General features: G+C 40.8%; 1 long non-coding RNA gene across 1 annotated transcript; it reads left to right on the top strand.

The window, feature by feature from the left end:
* The first annotated feature begins 5,682 nt into the window (after window positions 1–5,682).
* LOC118283076 lies at window positions 5,683–12,327 on the top strand. The gene is made up of 3 exons (XR_004784423.2): window positions 5,683–6,019; window positions 7,221–7,328; window positions 8,087–12,327. It is a non-coding gene; the product is annotated as an uncharacterized LOC118283076 (long non-coding RNA).
* The last annotated feature ends 1,417 nt before the right edge of the window (window positions 12,328–13,744 follow it).

The following is a 13,744-nucleotide window of genomic DNA, read 5'->3' as shown; positions in this document are numbered from 1 at the left end:
CACACCTGTGCAATAATCATGCAGAGAGGGAGGTGGGCGGTAGGGTGGAGGTGGATTTGGCTGACAGGTAGAGCTGAGTGTCATCCGTATAGCAGTGGAAATGGATGTTGAATTTACGGAAGATATGGCCAAGAGGAAGTAGATAGATGATAAACAGAAGGGGCCGCAGGACAGAACCCTGGGGAACACCGGTAGTGACTGGAAATAGCTGTGATTTGAAAATTTTGAGTTGGATAAACTGAGTGCAGCCAGAAATATAGGATTCAAACCAGTGCAAGGGTGTGTCAGTGTTTCCAATGGCGGCTGGTCTGTCAAGGAGGATGTTATGAGAGATGGTGTCAAAGGCCGCGCTCAGATCAAGGAGGATGAGAATGGTTAAAAGTCCGGAGTCAGCTGCCATGAGGAAGTCGTTAGTGATTCTGTCCTGTGGAGGGGGCAGAATTGTTCATAGAGGTTATTGACAGACAAGTGAGCGTGAACCTGAGATGCAGCTGTTTTTTCCAGGATTTTAGATAGGTAAGGAAGGTTAGAGATTAACCCTTTTTAAATTTTTTAAACAGGTAAGGCATTTCGACTTGGTCTTTTCAGCGTCAAGTGATAGAATGGCTAGATCTCCTTTCGTTTCAGTAGAGTACATGATCTTGAATGTATACTGAGGGAGGAGAATATTACATTAATGTAGTCGATGCAAGATGAGAAGCATGTGTTAGCATTTCAAGTTCCGTGTTCGAGATTATGGATCTTACTTTGCTTATGCTTATTGTGAAAATAACAAGATCTGGTCAGCTGCTTAGCATGGGTGTCAAAATGTGATGATTGGTCCAAGATTACACCTAAATTGCGATGGTTGGAGTGAGCAGCAGAGGAGAGGGGTCCAATGTTCTGTAGGATGACGGGAACCTCTCTCTCTGGAGCAACAACCAGAACCTCTGTTTTATTACCATTGAGCTGTAGCGAATATTCTGTGGTCCAGTCCCCGATGGCATTAATACAGTCAAGTAGTCTGGTTAAGTCAAGTCAAGTCAAGTCAATTTTATTTCTATAGCGCATTTACAGATGGCTGAGCCGCACCAAAGTGCTTCACAAGAAAGTGCTTAAGTGCAATAAACAAAGAATAATACAATAGGTAAAGTAAAGGATAAAAGAAAAAAGAAAATTTAAAAGGTAACCAGGGAACACTATGCACTGGCAAAAAACGAGACACTAATCGAGGGCTAGTGAAAAGAGGTGGGTCTTTAAATGGGACTAAAATATTCAGAGACTGGGCTGCACGGATGTGCAGGGGGAGGCAGTTCCAGAGTCTGGGGGCCGCTACTGCAAAGGCTCTGTCCCCCCTGGTTTTTAGCCTGGACCTGGGCACTTCCAACAACAGTTTGTCAGCTGACCGTAGTGCTCTGGAGGGGATATGGTGGTGGAGAAGATCAGACAGGTACGTGGGGGCCAGACCATGGAGGGATTTGTAAACAGTCAGTAGAAGCTTTTTTGTGCAGGTGAGGAGTCGGGCGGCTGAGTTCTGAACCAACTGCAGGCGGCGGAGCTGTGATTGATCAATGCCGGTGTATAGAGCGTTACAGTAGTCCAGTTGAGATGTTATGAAGGCATGGATGACTCTCTCTAGATCACTCTGGGGCAGGTAGGATTTGATCTTAGCTAGGGTTCTCAGGTGGAAAAAGCTTTTCCTAACTACTGCACCGACCTGCTGCTTGAGCTTGAAGGCACTGTCAAAAATCACGCCAAGATTTCTGACAGAAGGCCTGATGTTAGAGGCGAGAGGGCCCAGGGCATCGGTGGAGAAGGCCTGAGATGATTTCCCAAAAACAATGATCTCTGTCTTACTCTCATTGAGGTTGAGGAAGTTTGCACCCATCCATGCCTTGATGTCAGCCAGACAGTCAAGCAATGGATGGAGTGCAGCCTGCCCATCGACCATAGTCTCACAGGGCTGTTTATACAGAAAGAGGAGGGTGCTGTGTGGCTTGATCCTTGAGGTGTTTTGACATGGAATGGCAAAGACATGTAGTTCACACACCTGAAAACCAATGTAACTTGTGTTAAAGGGGGCATAATATGGGCCCTTTAACTTTGTTACCAAGGAGGACGCCAATCATTCATCCGACGAGGGAGCTTATCGATCGGCCCGGTTCAACTGCGGACAACTGCTTTGTGAGGTATGTGTAGCGTTAACAGCTTTAATAATGGCCATTTATGACACTGTGTGCACACAACATTGCGAGTGTAATCCTAATGCATTGGTCAATAAAATAAACTCTTCTTTAAATTGACAGCGACTTTGATATTATATATTTCACTGTGGATCATAAAAATAAAAAAAATGCAATACAGGAAGATGGATGGTTCTGAATCGGTTACGGACAGGCCTGCCGCGGCCAAAGCGGATGTGACTGAGTCTAAGGAGTTGGGCAGTAGTGATGAAATAAAACCTGTTAAAAGTAAACAGCCTATTAAATTAACTTACAAAGCGCTTGTTGAAAAGTTACAAAAGTTACAAAATACAAGGAAAGATAAATTAAACAGGGCTAGAAATCTTAGGAAAGTCGCACAGGAATTAATGCAGAGCAGAAATGCTCTAGAGGTAAAAGGTGTACTTGAAAAGATTGTTAATCTGTGTGATGAAGCAAAAAACGTGCATGAATCTGTTGTGTCTTTAATGGACACTGAGGGAAAGGAAAAACAAAATACATGGTTTGCTGCAAAGATGCTTGTGGAGAAGGGTTTCATTTCTCATGTAAAACAATGGCTGATAGATACTGGTGACAATGTTGATAATGTTGATGATGATGATGTTGTTAACCCTGATGAGCATATCAAATGTTGCTATTAGATGTTCTTCTAAGTGATGCAGTGATAAAAGCAGCAACAAAAGTGGCAGAACTACAACGACTGCACGTATTAGAGCAGAGGCAGACAGAGCTGCACTTCTTGCTCAAGTAGCAGCTTTAAAGAAGAAACATGCTTTGGAGGCACAGGAAGAACAGGGAGCAGCTTGAGCATTGCTAAATTAGCTGTTCTACAAGCTGCCTGAGAATGTCTATCAGATGGGATAAATTCATATATGGAAAGAAATAAGCTAAGAACAGTCCAATGAAAAGGCATCAGTTTCCTCAGAAACGTGGTCATACAGGGGCCGGGAAGAAGGACTGCATTCTGCCCATTGTACCAGGTTAAATCCGTCAAGGGAGACAAAATACTCTCCCTCTCCCTCCCCAATTGTACTATGCACTATGGGACAGGAAAAGTTTGTTTGTACGAACTTCTTGAGTGGTGTGGAGGTTTCTGGTTTGAACAGTAACTTCTTTTACAGTCTTCCAGAAGTTCTCACACAACAAAAAATGCCTGTGACCACCACCAACCTTGTCACACAGGAAGAGCTGACAAAGTGGCCGTATCTCTCCACTCCAGATTCCCTACTTAGAGACAGAAGTTGACCTGTGGATTGGTACCAACGCCCCCAAGGTATTGGTACCCTGGAAGGTTGTCAACAGCCGCGAGAATGGCCCATATGCAGTAAGAACTGTATTAGATTGGGTGGTCAATGGTCCCCTTCAAGAAGAAAGTAACAATACTCCTAAAACAGGAATTTCAGTGGCTGCTGTCAATGCGATCACCGTGTGTACATTGGAAGAGATGTTGATCAATCAATATAATCATAACTTCAATGAAAGAAATTTGGACGAAAGGGGAATGTTATAGGGGACATCAGGTTCCTGGAGATTATGGATAATTGAGCACAACTTCAGAATGGACATTTTAGCTTGAAAATGCCCTTTAGGAAAGACCAGCTCACTCTTCCCAACAATCTCAACATGGCCAAGCAAAGATTCAAAGGAAAATTTAGGAAATTAACAATTTCATAAGGAATACACCAGCTTCTTCACTGATGTCATAAAACAAGGGTATAATTACATCAGGATGGAATATGACAAGAGCAGTGACATTTCTCTTTCCTGCTGGGCAAAGCCAGAGTCACCCCCTTGAAACAAGTAACCACTCCTTGTCTGGAGCTGACAGCTGCTGTGCTTACTGTTCGTGTGGATCAGAGGTTGAGAGCAGAATTGCATCAGCTATTGGATTTCGGTGCGTAAGTACATTCAAAATGAGGACAAACGTTTTCATGCATATTTGGCAAATAGGGTATCGGCCATCAGAGACGTGACTCATGTCTCCCAATGGAGGCATATAAATACTAACGGTAACCCTGCTGACGATGCCTCCAGAGGCTTGAAAGTGGAAGATCTGCTGAATGGTGGTAGATGGATTGATGGCCCAAGTTTCTCTCCAAAGCAGAGACGGAATGGCCATCAGCCAGTACAAAAGCCAACATTTCCTGTGATGATCAAGAAATTAAGTGAGATGTCACAGTAAATGTAATTGTTATTCAGGACCCTCCTAGAAAACCCAAGCGGACATGTTGAGAACATGCTGACTCCACCCAGCAAGGCCCCAGCCAGACGCCAGGTTGTAACCCAGAACCTTCTTGCTGACAGGTGACTGTGCTAACCGCTTGTTCCTATTTATCAAAATTCAAACAAAGATGCTTGCTGCAGTATTCCCAAAATGGGGAAGAGAAAAAGAAGCGTCCACATCTGAACATGGTAAGAGTGAAGGTTGTGTTTCACTCAGCCTTAGGGTGTTTTTCTTGTCTGTGTGAACTCTCGTCTTACACTTGAAATAATATTTAAATTGACCATTTGTATGATTTCAGCTGTTGTAATATGTCTTTTTTACTGTGTAAATAAAGATGTTGTTATGTCAAAAAAAATAATGTAAACCGAAATCACGGGATGAAATGACCACCAGTTAAACTGTAATATTTGCGCGTAGATATCAATTTCTTGTGTTTACTTTCTATATTGACACAGAGGACAGGATGTGCCCAGGATATGGTTTGAATCTCTCATGAAATCCTAAAAGTAGTACTGTCATGTGTGTTTTTCGTCTGCTACATCTACAGTAAACTGGGCCTGTATATTCTGCAATGTGAGCCACTGTGAGGTGGTGGTAATAACAATGTTACTTTGTTATTATGTTATTGTTATGTTATCGGCTACATTTGCTTTGTCGCTTTTTATGTTGTAGTTACAATAAACAACTACATTCAAGACGCTGTGTTGACAGCATTCACGTTTTCAATATCTGCCAGAACACTTTTCCTTTGTGGGATATTCAAGAGTTTGTTTTATTCTTTCCAAGCACTTAGACAGTCCATCATATTTATCAGCTGGCGAGACTATGGGATGTAAACTGAGAGTATATAAACAGACTTCAGGACGAACTTGCTTTGCCTGCATCACTTTACAAACGGATGTTACAGTAGTTATGCAACTTTGATTTTAATTCCGTTGAAGAAGAGTAAACAAAATGTACCTGGCTATTTAAAATAAAAGGCTTTTGATTTTTTTAGACCAAAAGAATAAACAACCATGACAGATGCGAGGCTTGAGAAAAGGCCCTATGTGGAGGGAGAAACTGCAAGATGTAGGAAAGGGTAAGGAATTATTCCTGCTCCAGGTTTGTGACATCATCCTCCCCACTGCTCACATCCACACCAAACAGGGCTATGTGTCTGCTTTTCATTTATTTCCATTTCAGCCCCCCCCCCCGCTCACCCTCCTCTTTTTCTTTCTGTTTTTCCCTTTCTTTAGAGAAAGTGGGAGGAGGAAGAGAGAGGTGGCAGAACTCCAGGAGTTTGGAAGTTTGTCCCATCCCAGTGTTGAACTCAGCACCACAGCTCCTCTGGTGTGAGATCGGGAGGGTGTCTGTCTCTTTCTGTCTCAGCCATTTCCCGCTTCACTCAGGACCCCTTCCTCTGCACATCTCTTGTCAGGGACCTTATCACTGCTTTGCTCAGCCACCTTCCCTCAGGAAGTGCTGGAAAAGCCAGCAGGGGGAATTTAACAGGAGGATAATGACCAAAAGTCCAGCTTGCAGTCATTTTACATAACTGAATTTTTTTTTCACCAAAAACAAATACAGTGGAGCACAACTACTTCAGCTCACGGTAAGTTTAAAAGTTTGCTGTGTTTGTGAGTGTTGAACTAAGATTGTCATTTCTCAGATTTTTCTCCTTCTTGTCATAACAAGTAAGCTTATGATGGGTGTCATAACCATGTGAGTGGAGAGGAGCGTGTGCATTCTTTCTCTCTAAAGGTTTTTGCTTCACCTCTCTTCTGTTTGACATGCAGGCATTTGTTTTTCTCATAGTGTTTTACAGTCAGTGGGTTAATCGCTCTAGTGCTCCTGCTCTGGCCGCTTAAAAAAAGTTTAAAAACGGTTAAGAGCAATGAAAAGGTTACAACAGTCAATTTGTTTGGTTATGACATAGCAAACTTTAAGTATGGACACCACACTTTGACAGTGGGTGCTTACCTCTGCCTGATGATCTAATGAGAATGGCTTGTCCCATTCTTCAACCCGCCCCTCAGTGCAAGAAGGTCCTTCATCCCAACAGCTGTCAGACTTTACAACAACACTATCTGATGTAGCACTGTGCTGATGTTGTCCCATTACAACAAACTACTTGCACTAATGTCACACTGCCATACTGCATTTCATCATTCACCATTTTACTTCTTAACTTTTATCTATATTCCACCACAACTGTGGAAGTTTTATCATCCTGTGCAATATCTATTTATATGCATATTTATTTATTACTTAAAAAAACTACTTACAATCCAATCACTGCATTTAATCCAAACAAACAACAATTTTAGCATGCTTTCAAAAGGACAATACTTTGGACACTATTTAAAATCTATATATCTTTTTATAGTCTTTTTGTTATAGTCTTTTTCTTCTATTTTTATTGTATATATGCCATATTTTGTATTATTTTCTACCCCTTCCCTTGTTGCCTTGACTCTTGATGCTGCTGTAAGAAGTGAATTTCCCTGTGGGATTAGTACAATTTTATCTAATCTTATTTTATCTGAAGGAACTGGGATGTGTTGGCACTGCAGCAGTAAGATCTGTCATATTCTTGCAAAAACTGCACAAACAGCTGACAGGAGAAATGCTTCTTGTTTGGTGTGTTGAACATTAAATGTTAAAATCTTGGGTAAAGAAGCCATCATGCAATGTTGTTCTATTCAGAGAAGGGTTGCAGTAAAACTGTGAATCCAGAATTTTTTCAAATCTTAAAAGAAATGCTCCAGCACTGCAAACTCTATGTGAAAATAAGACTTTTTTCTGTTTCACAGGTGTCCCCTTGTGTCTTTAGAAGATGAGGAGGCATCGGTAGTTACCGCTTTGTGCCCTTCTGGGTGTCCCGTTTGCAGGACTCCTGCCTAAACTTGATGCTCAGGAAGGTAAGTCGAACTCACTTAATCTCAGCTGCAGTCAGCTGTGTGCTCATTTTTGCAGAAGATCTCTGTTCTTGATTTTCCATTCTAATGAGCATTGTTGGTCTAATAAATAGAATTATTGCAATTATATTAAAACATGATTTCCAACTATGTATCTCAGTGTGGGACAAAAAAATTAAATAGAGGCCCAGGAGCAGAGTACCAAGTCCAGTCAGATGCTTTTGATAAACAAAGCAGACTGATCCTGTCAAACTTGGAATTACAATAATAAAGTTGTATTTATGTTTTGGTACTAATACAATATTTTGGTACCAAACACAAAGCATCTTTTTCACTGGTCTTCACTTTTTCTTTGGGCTATTTGTCACAATTTTTGTAACAAACAACATTTTATCAAATATGCATCTGCCATACTAAGCTTTTACTGCTAACTAGAGCCCGACCGATAATGGCCCCACTTTTGTGTACTAGGTGGTATAGTACTGATAAATGGTAATGATATTTAATGTCATTTCTGATGCCATAAAAAAAGATCAATATAAATAAATGCTGCTGGCTTGTGCTTTGCTAGCACTTTACAGGGACACCTTGTTTTTTTGTCACCCATGTACAATCGTTTTTAAAAAGAATCAACTTCATAGCACTTCCAGATAACTGTTTGATTGGACATGATTTGATCTTTTAATGCCTTACAAACTGTTAAACTACATCTTCTAACACCTGCATGGTGCTAATCCTTTGTTTTTTATGCTTTTCCTTAGTGGTGGAGATAACCACAGTGCAGACTCCAAAATTGCTCCGAGACATTGTCTTCCTTGTGGATGGCTCGAACTACATTGGCAGCACTAACTGGCCCTTTGTGAGAGACTTTATCATCAATGTGGTCAACCAGCTAGATGTAGCTGCTGACAGGGTCCGGATTGGTCTCATGCAGTTTGCTGCAGATCAGAGAATTGAATTTTACTTGAACAGCTACAGCACCAGGGAAGATGTTGTGAATAAAACCTCTCAACTCAGGCTGACTGGAGGCTCAGTTTTGAACACAGGAGCTGCCATGAAACATGCCCTCTCCAAAATGTTCCAGCAATCAACTGGGTCACGCAGGAGGCAGGGAGTCCAGCAGGTGTTGTTTCTGATCACAGGTGGTCCATCCAAGGATGACGTTAAAGTCGTAGCTGATGAGTTGGCTGTGGGTGGAGTTTTGACCTTCACAGTCAGTTCTGGGCAAGCAGATGAGGCCCTCATGAAAACAGTTGCATTTGTTCCAGATTTGGCATACCATGACACACAGTTCTCTAATTTACCAGCGCTGGCTGGACAAATTATTCCAAAGGTGGCTGTGCAATTTTTGTAATTTTCTGGCGGCATCTGGTGGAAAAGGAGCATACCGCAACCAACTAAGCACCCCTCCTCCCTTCCCGGGCTCTGGCTTCTCAAACTTGTTTAGACCACTCGCACTGTCGACCGACATGGGACACTTTATGGTGTTTCAACGCAAATGCGACGTATTCTGGACCGTTTTTGCAACAGTATTCAACACGACGTAGCAAACATGGAGACTTCCACGGAGGTCGGGTCCACCTCATGTAACTATATTCAACTCAAAGTTGATGAAAAAACATTGGTTCTTTGTTGAAGTTGATTACATATACATGAACATATAGTTGTTGACAATATAATCAGTTTCTGTGAATAATTTCATGATGTGAGAATGTCAAACTGTAATAAAAAGTTTCCTTAGCAACAGTTAATTTAGTTTTTCCTCAATTGTTATTTCTTGTATTATGAATATAAGAAATTATATTTTGAAAGGGATGTTTATGAGGGGCCGTCAGGGACATTATTAAGAATTGGCTCTCACACACTCAACTGAAAAATTATACACTCACATACACAACTGAAACGCTCTCACACACACACAACCAAAACGCTCTCACACACACAACTGAAAATGACATGCTCAGACACAACTGTAATGCTTTCACACAACTGATTAATTTGTACGCTCACATAGACATTTTCACCTAGAAGGACATGGCACACATGGCAGACTTTTATTTTTGGATTTTTCATCTGCATGTAACACTTTCCAGCCACATATATTAGAGTTGAATTTGCTTGTTGATTTTAATCTTGACATAAGGCTTGTGGGCTGGATTTCAGATTATTTAACATATACGTCTCAGAGGGTGAGAGTGACTGGTCAGAACGACGCTCCTCTTCCACTGGCTCTCATCAGGTTTGTGCCCTGTCTCATTTGCTGTCCATTTTTTACACCAATGGCTGTAGAAGCCAGCATGGGGATAGAGACATCCTGAAATTTGCTAGTTATCGACAGCATCCTCCATAAAGATATTCTGAGTATGGGCCAGTGGTAGAGGATTTAGTGAATTGGTGTGATGAGGCCCCCTCCATTTAAATGCATCAAAGACCAAGGATATGATCATTGATTTTAGAAGATCATACCATCCACAATCTCAGACTGTCATCAGAAACCGGACAGATCTCTCTCCATCTCTCTTTGTTTTATTCATTGAACCTCTAGCAGCATCAAATAGAGAGAGTAGTCGTATTAGAGGAATTCCGACATCTATTACGGAACACAAAATTTTCCTTTATGCAGACGATGTGTTGATCCTCCTCAGGGACCCTCAGTCATCCCTCAATGAATGTAATTCATGGAAATATCTCCCCTAATCTATTGGAGCTGTTCACTTTATATTTTACACCTCTTCTCCAATCAGTACACAACAACCTGAACCGCTGGATTAACCTTCCGCTATCACTCACTGAGAGAATAGCAACAAAAAATATATACATTGTTCCTAAAATTAACTATCTAGTCACAATGGTCCATATTACTCCAAACCACTTCTGGTTTAAATCCCTTAACTCAGCAGTTACCAAATTCTACTGTAAAAATAAACCTCCTTGGATAAAACTTTCTATATAACAAAAACCCAAATCACAGGATGGTCTTGAAGCCCCAGATTTTGAATTTGATCACCTGGCGTACCAGCTCAAATCAAAGGCTCATGCCTCATTCAATGGCTCAAAGGTCCTAAGCCTGAGTCTTCCTGGTTGGACACATAACAAGCATTATGTACTGACCTACAGCTATTTGACCTCCCATTTATCACTCTAAGTATCAAACAACATCCCTGCCTCCAAAGTTTATCTATCGCTGCAACTTTAAAGACTTGTTGGAAAATAGTAAAGATCACAAACTCTCACAGAATTGCTCCATCTCTCCGCTCTCCTCTTTGGAAGAATCCAGACTTTACTATTAACAAGAAAACATTAAAGTTCGCCCTCTGGAAGGACAAGGGTATTACACATCTTCATCAGATCATTCAGGAAGACTTATCAGCTTCACAGATCTGGTCCAGAAATGTAACACTTGAAACTAACTTTTTTTTAGAATACGTGCAACTATGATCAACAATTTTACCAACACTCAATAAGACAATTAACTCTTTAACTAATCCAATCCCAATTGACAAAATATCAAATATTTCCAGTGCAAAAAAAATTATACCAAAAATGTACATGATTATAAATCAGGCTGAAACCTTGGTATGAAACCTGTACTAATATCTAAATGGGTAAAATAACTCTCCATTTGTGATAACACAAACCTCTGGAGCCAAATCTGCAGTAATATCTTCATCAAGAACAATAGCAAACATATACAGTTTATACAGTACAATATTATTCATAGGACACATTAGACTGTCGCTAGATTATAGAAGATGGGCTTCACAGAATCAGATAAATGCACTAATTGTTCACTTGACACAGCAGTGAAAAACTTCTATGCATCCCTTTTTGTCCAAGAACCTGCATCCTCTGAGACATTTCACAACTTCTATTACCAAGCAGAAATTCTACCGTCCTCCTAACATGTTTAACTATCGCCAAGAAAACTATCCTCTTAGACAGTGGCACATTCTCTTCCTGGGACACATCATTGATGAGATGGGCGTGAGACCCGACCCGGAGAAGGTAGCAGGAATTGAGAACTTTCCACAACCACAGAATGTAGCAGAGCTCAAACGGTTTCTGTGAATGGTCAACAAATGAACACGCACCTGACTGCATAGAAGGAGGAAGTCAGAACACAACATCACAAACTGACTGTTTGTGGCTCATTCGCAAGTAAGAAAACACCTGACATTATCATAATAAATGTAAAGAATGAACAGTGTTGGGAAATCTAATTGAAAATAGAGTTCTGAAGCACATCTAAAACATAAACACAGATAGCAATACTACGCAGTTAAAGTGTGTTTTGAGTTTATATTTTTGAACTTCAGCGCATTTCAGCCATATTGTATGGATGACGGTTTTTACAGTCCTGCCACGGCCACAGATGAGGGATTTTTTTTTAATTTCAGTGTCAGATCATTCAATGTATTCATTGCTATCAATATGTTACGAGATTTTCAAGTTATATGACAGAAAGGGCTTCTCACAAAAATCGCCTACCCCAACTTTAAGAAACTTTGTTTTCCTTGTCATTTGGTTATGTCTCTCTGTTAGGTTACTTTTTGTTATTCATCGTGTTTCTTGTATTACGTTTGCAATTTCCCGTTTTACCTTGTAGTTTCATTCCTCTTGTCTCTGCACTTCCTGTTTCCCTTTCTTGTATGTTCACTTTGCCTTTCCTGTGTTTCCTGCCCCTGTGATTGTCCACCCCTTGTTCCTAACGTGTCTCACCTGTGTCTCACTACCTGTGCCCTCTTGTGTCTAGTCTCTGTGCTTCCCTTTGTCTGTGTCAGTTTGTCTGTTATGTTCATGTCAGTTTCGGCTCAGTTCGCTCGCTTTGTTCCTACTTTGATAACTGTGGTTTGGTTTGTTATTTTGTTCCTGTTTTTGCAATTAGTTTTTCTGCCTGAGTTTGAGTTTATGATTACTTGAGTTTTCGATCTTGTTTGTTTTCCCTTATAAGACTGTACGTCTGTTTTTTTTCTTACTTTTTATTAAATAACCTTTGCCCTTGCCTGCATTTGGGTCCTGCTCCATTAATCCACAACACGTTGCCTTTGTTGGTTAGGTTGGTTAGATGGGGGTTGGTGATCGGTTAGAGTTAGGATAACAATAACAGAGTCTGCCAATCAAAGGCAGTGTAGGGCAGGGCATGCCTTCCTTTGCCTTCTAGGGATAAAAAATTGCCTGCCTTTAACCTGACCTATTGATACCTTAAGCTGCTAAAATATGTTCTGCTAAAATTCAAATATGAAGCAAATGAAACAAAGATCGTGTTTCAACAGAAATGACCTTCACCATGATTTCAACCAACACCACTTAAAAATAAACGATTGAAAAACATGACAAAAGAACATGACAAACAAAAACAAGGGCTGCCCACCAAAGATGCCATCTTCTTCGTAAATAATAAAAGGTTATGGGTCTTGTTCCTCAGATTGGAGGATTCCAGCTCATCTGCTACCACGTTGAGAGACCACTGCTTGGGGCCTACTCCCTCGATGGTTGGAACTAATGACCGCCCCACTATCAGTGCGTCCAATCCCCCCACCCCAAATTAACCCGCACAAACATTCACACACACCTGCGATCTAATAGCGAATTATTTTTTATTTATTAATTAATGTAGTCTATTTTTATGAATTTACTTATTTATTTTCTTGGTTCCTCCCATACCACTTACCCCCTTTCAACGCCCCATAAACTCTCACACACCACTCCGATCCCTCTCTTTCCCTGTCTCCCTCTTTCTCTCTTTCACACACACACACTCACACACATACATATTAGCACACAAGTATATTCAGCTTTGCATATGTTATAATTCTTGTTTTTTTGATTTGTACTCTCTTTTTGTCTCTGGTCGCTTTTTGGTTGTTTATATGCCCCTGTACTTGTCTTCACCTGTAATGCCATCACTATATCACACAATTTAAAAAAAGGAAAAAAAGAAAAGATCTTGTGTTGTTTCATCAGGGCTGCTGTCAGTCAAGCTGCCCTTAACATATTGTACATCAGGGCTAGATTTAACCTTTTGACCATTATTTTGTGTCATTGGAGAAAGGAATTTAATTACTAATGGTTTTTTTTTATAGACACCAGCAATGACTGGCAAGACTTGTGGAAAGCCAAACAGAAAGAAGACTTCAATTCAACAACTTCAATTAAAACATTCCATGTGAGCACGGCAGAATGTGAGAGGAACACTAGCTTTATGAACAAATAAGCACAGACAATGTCCTATTGTCTTATGTCTGGGTTCTTGCTAATAACTTAAGACTAATAAGTAGCCGCTGCTCCTTGTGATGCTGAAAGTGCAACACTTGAAGACCTTGAGAAGCAAAGGCACCTCTGCTTGACTACATTGCCAAATGCAGGATGTCTGAGGCCTTTGCGGTCGATAAGAACCAGGGATATACTGGTGCATGACA

This window comes from Scophthalmus maximus, chromosome 14, assembly GCF_022379125.1.
Source record: "Scophthalmus maximus strain ysfricsl-2021 chromosome 14, ASM2237912v1, whole genome shotgun sequence".
NCBI lineage: Eukaryota > Metazoa > Chordata > Actinopteri > Pleuronectiformes > Scophthalmidae > Scophthalmus > Scophthalmus maximus.
This window is presented reverse-complemented; position numbering and strand designations above follow the sequence as displayed.